We start from the raw sequence: 9,790 nt of genomic DNA, 5'->3' as shown, positions 1-9,790 counted from the left end.
CCGTGAAGTGCCTTTTTCGCAGGGCGCGTTCAGAGATTCACTCCAAAGGCGCCATTTTGTAATATTTTTCAATAAAAATATTTGTAATTACACTTAAATACATGCTTAATAATATACTTAAAAAGTTTTTTCCTGGCACCTTTCTTTCAATGTAAAAAAAATCCTTAAAAAACTGCTTTTTTACAGTAGCTAGAGTGGCGTAACCCCTTAATGCAAGTATTTGGAAGGGACGGTGTCGTTAAATTGGATAGGTCGTCTTATTTCCGATTTGTCAGATAGAACCTACCGATCTAAGCCACAAAGGAGGATAACGTTGTTGTTGTTTCTCTGTTTGTACATTTTGTGCCTATTTTCCCTTCATGCTTGTTGAGTAACAAGCTCTTCTTTGAGTGTTTCATAGGTTTCAATAGCTCATAATGCATATATAATAATACAAGCCAACCTGTCCCAACAAATTCGCTGACTAAGCTTAGAGTTATGGATGGGACTGTCAATGTTGATGCAAGGCTGAAGGCCTCACCATATTTTACTCGCATTATTGTAATGGATATGCTTTTCATCAGGACATGCCCATAGTTTCGACATAGTGAGAGGAAAGGCGAATTGGTCGCCGCTTTTACGCCGTAGTCTTCCGAGGGTCTTCAGCCTCTTCATTGTCTCTGCGATTACAACGCATGCTGTCGTCCATTTTACCCGCTTTGTTTTTCTTCATAAACTCAGTGCAATAAAATACGAGTATGAAAGATTCTAAATGTATGGGTGAGATAATGGTTTTACTTTTAAATGAAATCATACAAGATGGCAAAAAGTTCAGCAGCTCATGGGAAGATTTATAATTTTTGCTAATGGTATTTGACGCTATAGGTGTCTCTGTTTGTTTAGATTCTTCATCATTTCATTTGTCCTTGAAATAATGAAAATGGGAAGAATACATTTGCGATTAGTATTCAAGTTGAATAATACAGTATTTTGGAGCGTTACTGAACTATTTTTGTTAACAACTTTTAAACGGCTGAAAGGTATTATGCTCGGTTTCTTGACTATTAATATTGCGATAAAAATGCGTCGATTGGTATCACTTGACACCAGATAATAACCTAATTTTTTTCGCTAATTTCTGGTCTCGATTAAATTGCGTGCGCGTCTGTTATTGGTTCTATTTTGAGATATAGGATTGTTTTTGATCCGATAGGTGGCGCTTTTGCCGATCGATGTCTATCAATTTTTTTTTCATTTGTTTTAAATTCCTTTAATCCCTCAAATATTCTTTTGTCGTTGTTGTAATGATTTATATATACATATATATATAATTGGCGCTTACACCTTTTTTGACTAAGCTTCTCCTCCTATTTGTGGCGCGCGTCTTGATGTTATTCCACAAACGGAGGGAGCTACAATTTTAAGCCGACTCCGAATGGCAGATATTTCATGAAGAGCTTTTTCATGGCAGAGGCTTGCCATTTCCTGACGGTATTGGAATTTTTTTTTTCATTTTGGTCTTTCACCGATATTCGAACCTATGTGCCCTCTAAATTCCGAATGGTAGTCACGCACCAACCCATTCGGCTACGACAAATAGGCAGACGAAAATTCATTTTGGTATTTCTTTACTTGCTTATGGGTTTCAAATGCATTAAACAGGTAAACTAAAAGGTAATCTACATGACAGCATCTTACCGGGCCTACAAGTGGTTAATGAAATTTAGTTTTAAGTATAACAATCAAAGTTACAATTTATTCACTCTTTGATAATAATGCAGAAATTTTAATCAAAATTTAATTTCCCTATAAATAATGTTTGTATTTATTTTACTTCATTTGACGGTATAAATTAGGGGGGAAATTAACTAAAAGTACGTGTGAACAGATCTACAGTTCCAGGGTTGATTACTCCACTGTCCGGCTGTTATATGGCTAAGAGCTCAGTAATTAGTTAGTGCACTTTTGAGAAGCCATCTATTCGTTTTTGAAACACGAAGTGTAAGTTTCATATTCTTTCTTCATTGTAAAAGTGAGTGTTATACCCTGTAAGTAGTCCACCTGCTATTAGTAGTTGCTTTAGCATCCTTTCTAAGTTGTGAAAACAAGCCCCATTTAGTGAGACCTGTTTGAGACCATTTTCTCGCACACTCATCTGTTTTTCCATGTCCTGAAACAGCACTATTTTCCAGATTGTAGGGATATTATATTTTATTGAATTCCCTTCGAACATTGCTGACTGCCTAAAAGGAAGGCGTGTTTTGAAGGAGCATGGATTCCATAATGCTTATCAGCTTAACCACTATGTCAGAACGAAATTTGGAACGGAATTAATTCATAGTAGAAATATTAGCAGTTAGAAAGAGGACCCAATCATCAATACTACAGTACATTTCAATAATGTTTAAAGATACCTTGATTCTCTATTTAGTCTGCTTGGGGCAAAATAAATCAACAGGGTAAAAAGTGTAAGGATTAATTTAAAATGCATATTCACGTATTATAGCAAGTATATATATGTAGGTATATATGTATATACTTCTATACTTGTATATATTGTACTCTGGTATACGCTTTCAACGCTGCCGTAGCCAAATGGGTTAGTGCGTGACTACCATTTGGAAGTGCACAGGCTCGAGTCTCCGTGTATGAAACTCCAAGTGACAGAAAAAGTTTTTACTAATAGCGGTTACTGCTCTCCGAGTGTATTTCTGCCAAGAAAAAGCTCCTCATAAAAAACCATTTGCGTTTGTCTTAAACCTGTACTTGTCTTAAAACTGTAGGTGTTGCCATTTGTGGAACAACATTAAGATGCACACCGCAAATAGGAGGAGTAGCTCGGCCAAACATCCAAAAAAGGTGTAAACGCCAATTATATGTACATATACTCGTATATTTATATGTAGGTATACGCTTTTCAACTACTTATATGCTGGCAAGCTACCGGCGTACCTACATTTGTAACATAGCAACAAATTGAAGGGGTCTAGAGAATTTTCCCTAGTACGCTAAAAATGTTCGGAGTTTCAACTACCTGAAGCAAAAATGTTAAATCAGAAAAAGTGGTAGTCAATAAGGCGTATCTAATGTTCGCCAACTTTACAATTCAACAGCGTAGATGCATCAGTGAAACTCAAATGAAGTTTAAGTTCAACCCAAAATGTTAATGCTGCTGTGGAGTTTGAGTGTGTTTGATTGTGATTGTGGCCGTGTCAGTATACATATGTACCTGTGTGTTTGTTCATTTGCATAAAAAGATGTCTAAGGGGCATGCAATGGGGCAACATCAGTGAATAGAGTGATGTTTCAGCTTAGCAAAAATTGCAACTAATGCTGAGCGGCTCTTGTAAAACATAATGGAAACTTTAAATTGCATTTCCCTTTCGAAATCGAGTAGGGGTTTTTCATGAATGCTCCTCGTATTTGTGGTTAATGTTCGTCTTTTTTGCAAACAAAGAGTGTTTATAAAGTATATTATCAATGATTTTGTATTTTTGCAGGTTTTAATTGTTACGCTCGAAATTACGTGGATTTGCCATATTTTTAGTTTTTCAGTCTACTTTATACTACGCAAATTCTTCAGTTACAACCAAGTAAGGACAAGCTAAATAAATATAATACTTAAATAATTAATGCTGTAGAATACAGCACCGCATTTTTATCAGACAGGAAAATCCTTCCACAATATAATTTTAAATCTTTCTTTATCCCCGCACCTGCGACAAAAGCGCATTTATGCTCCCACTAAGCCGAAAAGCCACCGTAGCGAAGTGGGTTGGTACGTGACTACCATTCGGGAGTGCGTAAGTTCGAATAGTGTATTTCTATAATGAGAAAGCTTCTCATAAAAATCCATTTGCCGTTCGGGGTCGTTATTTGCTAATTCAGGAGCCCATAAATCGTCTTCTTTTTCGAGAGGAAATACCCGCAGTGGCCGCTTTAGTCATCTGGTCTGATCATGTAACATAAGTCTATTGCTATCAATGAAATGAATAGCATTAGGCTTTCTGATAATCTGCGAGACTTTCTGAGAGCAACGGAAAGGGCTAAATATCTATTATATATTTGTACTGGATAGGAAACTAAATTGGGGACTCACAGTTGTACATAGAGTACGCAACGCTAGTAGTGCGGCAATAAAGTTGAACACCTTAAACCATAGGTTACGGCCACGGTAAGATCTCAACTGGCATTTCGGTGTTTCCCATACTGGTGTACTATTCACTCCGGCCTACAATTGCTATTAAAACGTTGATGACCCTCCTATCCTAAAAGGAAGAGAAGGAACGGGACGATGTAAGGCATGGCGAGTCCATTCATGTATACGGTGTGCGTTCAAAAAATAAGGCGAGCTAATACAAAATTTTGTTATAAAATCGGTAAAACTTTTACCGAAACATTTGAATTATTGAAAAAAGTTTGTGATGATGATTGTTTATCTCGTGTCAGAGTTCATGAGTGGTTTACACGTTACAGAGATGGTTGCGAGGACATAAATGACAATAAACATGCGAAAGGTCTTATTAATAAAAAAAATTTAATGATTAATTTTGCACCATCTTGTACAAGGTGACGCAATCAAGGATACTGTACTTTCTCTCCTTAGTTATGCATTTTATCTTCATGGCGCAGAGTTCTCTGTAAAATATTTAGTTCTGGGTCATAGCATGATGCTAGTCGATTCTATGCAATCAAATCTTTGTACGAAGTCTTACTATTTAGATGCCTACTGAATGGCCTACAATTATTCGGAATGCACAAATCCACCCAGCGCAATACAACTGCGTCAAATAAGGCCATGCTGAACTTAAAAACTGGAAGTTATTTGCACATTTTTTAATATCCAACAAAAATAGGTTAAACTACAAAAAAAAAAAAAAAATCAAGCTTAATTAAAGTTATGTATGGGTATGATGATGATTCTGAAATATGCTCAACTAAAATTTTACAGGGTATGAAATTTTATGTAGGTATGAAAACATTGAATAACTTCGAAAAAAAAAAAAACTGATTTGTAGTGAGGTATTTTTATTTGGTTTGGTTATTTACAATTTATTACAACAATCAAGTGGCCACCTTTATCAGCAATCACAAACTGCGATCTTTTTTCTGTGTTTGTCATCACCTTTTCAATGGTAACCCTTTCGGGGCTTATAGCGTCGATTTCGGTTGTTTAAATTGTAATTGTACAAGGATCTTTAGAACATTATTCCGCACTGAAATACGTACGGATTTTTTTATTAATTAATTAGAAAAATTTTTATAAACAATTAACGGTTCCATTTTAGACGAAAAATTCTACTTTTGACTTCAAACATCTGCAAAATACACAAATTTCAATATTTCTAAAATCCCGTACGTATTTCTACAGCTATACTCACGTGGATTGAGAAGAATGTTTTTAATTTGGTTTAGGTGGACATTTACGTCAGTTGTACTGCTTGCCGTGAAGTGCCTTTTTCGCAGGGCGCGTTCAGAGATTCACTCCAAAGGCGCCATTTTGTAATATTTTTCAATAAAAATATTTGTAATTACACTTAAATACATGCTTAATAATATACTTAAAAAGTTTTTTCCTGGCACCTTTCTTTCAATGTAAAAAAAATCCTTAAAAAACTGCTTTTTTACAGTAGCTAGAGTGGCGTAACCCCTTAATGCAAGTATTTGGAAGGGACGGTGTCGTTAAATTGGATAGGTCGTCTTATTTCCGATTTGTCAGATAGAACCTACCGATCTAAGCCACAAAGGAGGATAACGTTGTTGTTGTTTCTCTGTTTGTACATTTTGTGCCTATTTTCCCTTCATGCTTGTTGAGTAACAAGCTCTTCTTTGAGTGTTTCATAGGTTTCAATAGCTCATAATGCATATATAATAATACAAGCCAACCTGTCCCAACAAATTCGCTGACTAAGCTTAGAGTTATGGATGGGACTGTCAATGTTGATGCAAGGCTGAAGGCCTCACCATATTTTACTCGCATTATTGTAATGGATATGCTTTTCATCAGGACATGCCCATAGTTTCGACATAGTGAGAGGAAAGGCGAATTGGTCGCCGCTTTTACGCCGTAGTCTTCCGAGGGTCTTCAGCCTCTTCATTGTCTCTGCGATTACAACGCATGCTGTCGTCCATTTTACCCGCTTTGTTTTTCTTCATAAACTCAGTGCAATAAAATACGAGTATGAAAGATTCTAAATGTATGGGTGAGATAATGGTTTTACTTTTAAATGAAATCATACAAGATGGCAAAAAGTTCAGCAGCTCATGGGAAGATTTATAATTTTTGCTAATGGTATTTGACGCTATAGGTGTCTCTGTTTGTTTAGATTCTTCATCATTTCATTTGTCCTTGAAATAATGAAAATGGGAAGAATACATTTGCGATTAGTATTCAAGTTGAATAATACAGTATTTTGGAGCGTTACTGAACTATTTTTGTTAACAACTTTTAAACGGCTGAAAGGTATTATGCTCGGTTTCTTGACTATTAATATTGCGATAAAAATGCGTCGATTGGTATCACTTGACACCAGATAATAACCTAATTTTTTTCGCTAATTTCTGGTCTCGATTAAATTGCGTGCGCGTCTGTTATTGGTTCTATTTTGAGATATAGGATTGTTTTTGATCCGATAGGTGGCGCTTTTGCCGATCGATGTCTATCAATTTTTTTTTCATTTGTTTTAAATTCCTTTAATCCCTCAAATATTCTTTTGTCGTTGTTGTAATGATTTATATATACATATATATATAATTGGCGCTTACACCTTTTTTGACTAAGCTTCTCCTCCTATTTGTGGCGCGCGTCTTGATGTTATTCCACAAACGGAGGGAGCTACAATTTTAAGCCGACTCCGAATGGCAGATATTTCATGAAGAGCTTTTTCATGGCAGAGGCTTGCCATTTCCTGACGGTATTGGAATTTTTTTTTTCATTTTGGTCTTTCACCGATATTCGAACCTATGTGCCCTCTAAATTCCGAATGGTAGTCACGCACCAACCCATTCGGCTACGACAAATAGGCAGACGAAAATTCATTTTGGTATTTCTTTACTTGCTTATGGGTTTCAAATGCATTAAACAGGTAAACTAAAAGGTAATCTACATGACAGCATCTTACCGGGCCTACAAGTGGTTAATGAAATTTAGTTTTAAGTATAACAATCAAAGTTACAATTTATTCACTCTTTGATAATAATGCAGAAATTTTAATCAAAATTTAATTTCCCTATAAATAATGTTTGTATTTATTTTACTTCATTTGACGGTATAAATTAGGGGGGAAATTAACTAAAAGTACGTGTGAACAGATCTACAGTTCCAGGGTTGATTACTCCACTGTCCGGCTGTTATATGGCTAAGAGCTCAGTAATTAGTTAGTGCACTTTTGAGAAGCCATCTATTCGTTTTTGAAACACGAAGTGTAAGTTTCATATTCTTTCTTCATTGTAAAAGTGAGTGTTATACCCTGTAAGTAGTCCACCTGCTATTAGTAGTTGCTTTAGCATCCTTTCTAAGTTGTGAAAACAAGCCCCATTTAGTGAGACCTGTTTGAGACCATTTTCTCGCACACTCATCTGTTTTTCCATGTCCTGAAACAGCACTATTTTCCAGATTGTAGGGATATTATATTTTATTGAATTCCCTTCGAACATTGCTGACTGCCTAAAAGGAAGGCGTGTTTTGAAGGAGCATGGATTCCATAATGCTTATCAGCTTAACCACTATGTCAGAACGAAATTTGGAACGGAATTAATTCATAGTAGAAATATTAGCAGTTAGAAAGAGGACCCAATCATCAATACTACAGTACATTTCAATAATGTTTAAAGATACCTTGATTCTCTATTTAGTCTGCTTGGGGCAAAATAAATCAACAGGGTAAAAAGTGTAAGGATTAATTTAAAATGCATATTCACGTATTATAGCAAGTATATATATGTAGGTATATATGTATATACTTCTATACTTGTATATATTGTACTCTGGTATACGCTTTCAACGCTGCCGTAGCCAAATGGGTTAGTGCGTGACTACCATTTGGAAGTGCACAGGCTCGAGTCTCCGTGTATGAAACTCCAAGTGACAGAAAAAGTTTTTACTAATAGCGGTTACTGCTCTCCGAGTGTATTTCTGCCAAGAAAAAGCTCCTCATAAAAAACCATTTGCGTTTGTCTTAAACCTGTACTTGTCTTAAAACTGTAGGTGTTGCCATTTGTGGAACAACATTAAGATGCACACCGCAAATAGGAGGAGTAGCTCGGCCAAACATCCAAAAAAGGTGTAAACGCCAATTATATGTACATATACTCGTATATTTATATGTAGGTATACGCTTTTCAACTACTTATATGCTGGCAAGCTACCGGCGTACCTACATTTGTAACATAGCAACAAATTGAAGGGGTCTAGAGAATTTTCCCTAGTACGCTAAAAATGTTCGGAGTTTCAACTACCTGAAGCAAAAATGTTAAATCAGAAAAAGTGGTAGTCAATAAGGCGTATCTAATGTTCGCCAACTTTACAATTCAACAGCGTAGATGCATCAGTGAAACTCAAATGAAGTTTAAGTTCAACCCAAAATGTTAATGCTGCTGTGGAGTTTGAGTGTGTTTGATTGTGATTGTGGCCGTGTCAGTATACATATGTACCTGTGTGTTTGTTCATTTGCATAAAAAGATGTCTAAGGGGCATGCAATGGGGCAACATCAGTGAATAGAGTGATGTTTCAGCTTAGCAAAAATTGCAACTAATGCTGAGCGGCTCTTGTAAAACATAATGGAAACTTTAAATTGCATTTCCCTTTCGAAATCGAGTAGGGGTTTTTCATGAATGCTCCTCGTATTTGTGGTTAATGTTCGTCTTTTTTGCAAACAAAGAGTGTTTATAAAGTATATTATCAATGATTTTGTATTTTTGCAGGTTTTAATTGTTACGCTCGAAATTACGTGGATTTGCCATATTTTTAGTTTTTCAGTCTACTTTATACTACGCAAATTCTTCAGTTACAACCAAGTAAGGACAAGCTAAATAAATATAATACTTAAATAATTAATGCTGTAGAATACAGCACCGCATTTTTATCAGACAGGAAAATCCTTCCACAATATAATTTTAAATCTTTCTTTATCCCCGCACCTGCGACAAAAGCGCATTTATGCTCCCACTAAGCCGAAAAGCCACCGTAGCGAAGTGGGTTGGTACGTGACTACCATTCGGGAGTGCGTAAGTTCGAATAGTGTATTTCTATAATGAGAAAGCTTCTCATAAAAATCCATTTGCCGTTCGGGGTCGTTATTTGCTAATTCAGGAGCCCATAAATCGTCTTCTTTTTCGAGAGGAAATACCCGCAGTGGCCGCTTTAGTCATCTGGTCTGATCATGTAACATAAGTCTATTGCTATCAATGAAATGAATAGCATTAGGCTTTCTGATAATCTGCGAGACTTTCTGAGAGCAACGGAAAGGGCTAAATATCTATTATATATTTGTACTGGATAGGAAACTAAATTGGGGACTCACAGTTGTACATAGAGTACGCAACGCTAGTAGTGCGGCAATAAAGTTGAACACCTTAAACCATAGGTTACGGCCACGGTAAGATCTCAACTGGCATTTCGGTGTTTCCCATACTGGTGTACTATTCACTCCGGCCTACAATTGCTATTAAAACGTTGATGACCCTCCTATCCTAAAAGGAAGAGAAGGAACGGGACGATGTAAGGCATGGCGAGTCCATTCATGTATACGGTGTGCGTTCAAAAAATAAGGCGAGCTAATACAAAATTTTGTTATAAAATCGGTAAAACTT

Source organism: Anastrepha obliqua, chromosome 3 (assembly GCF_027943255.1).
Source record: "Anastrepha obliqua isolate idAnaObli1 chromosome 3, idAnaObli1_1.0, whole genome shotgun sequence".
Classification (NCBI taxonomy): domain Eukaryota; kingdom Metazoa; phylum Arthropoda; class Insecta; order Diptera; family Tephritidae; genus Anastrepha; species Anastrepha obliqua.
This window is presented reverse-complemented; position numbering follows the sequence as displayed.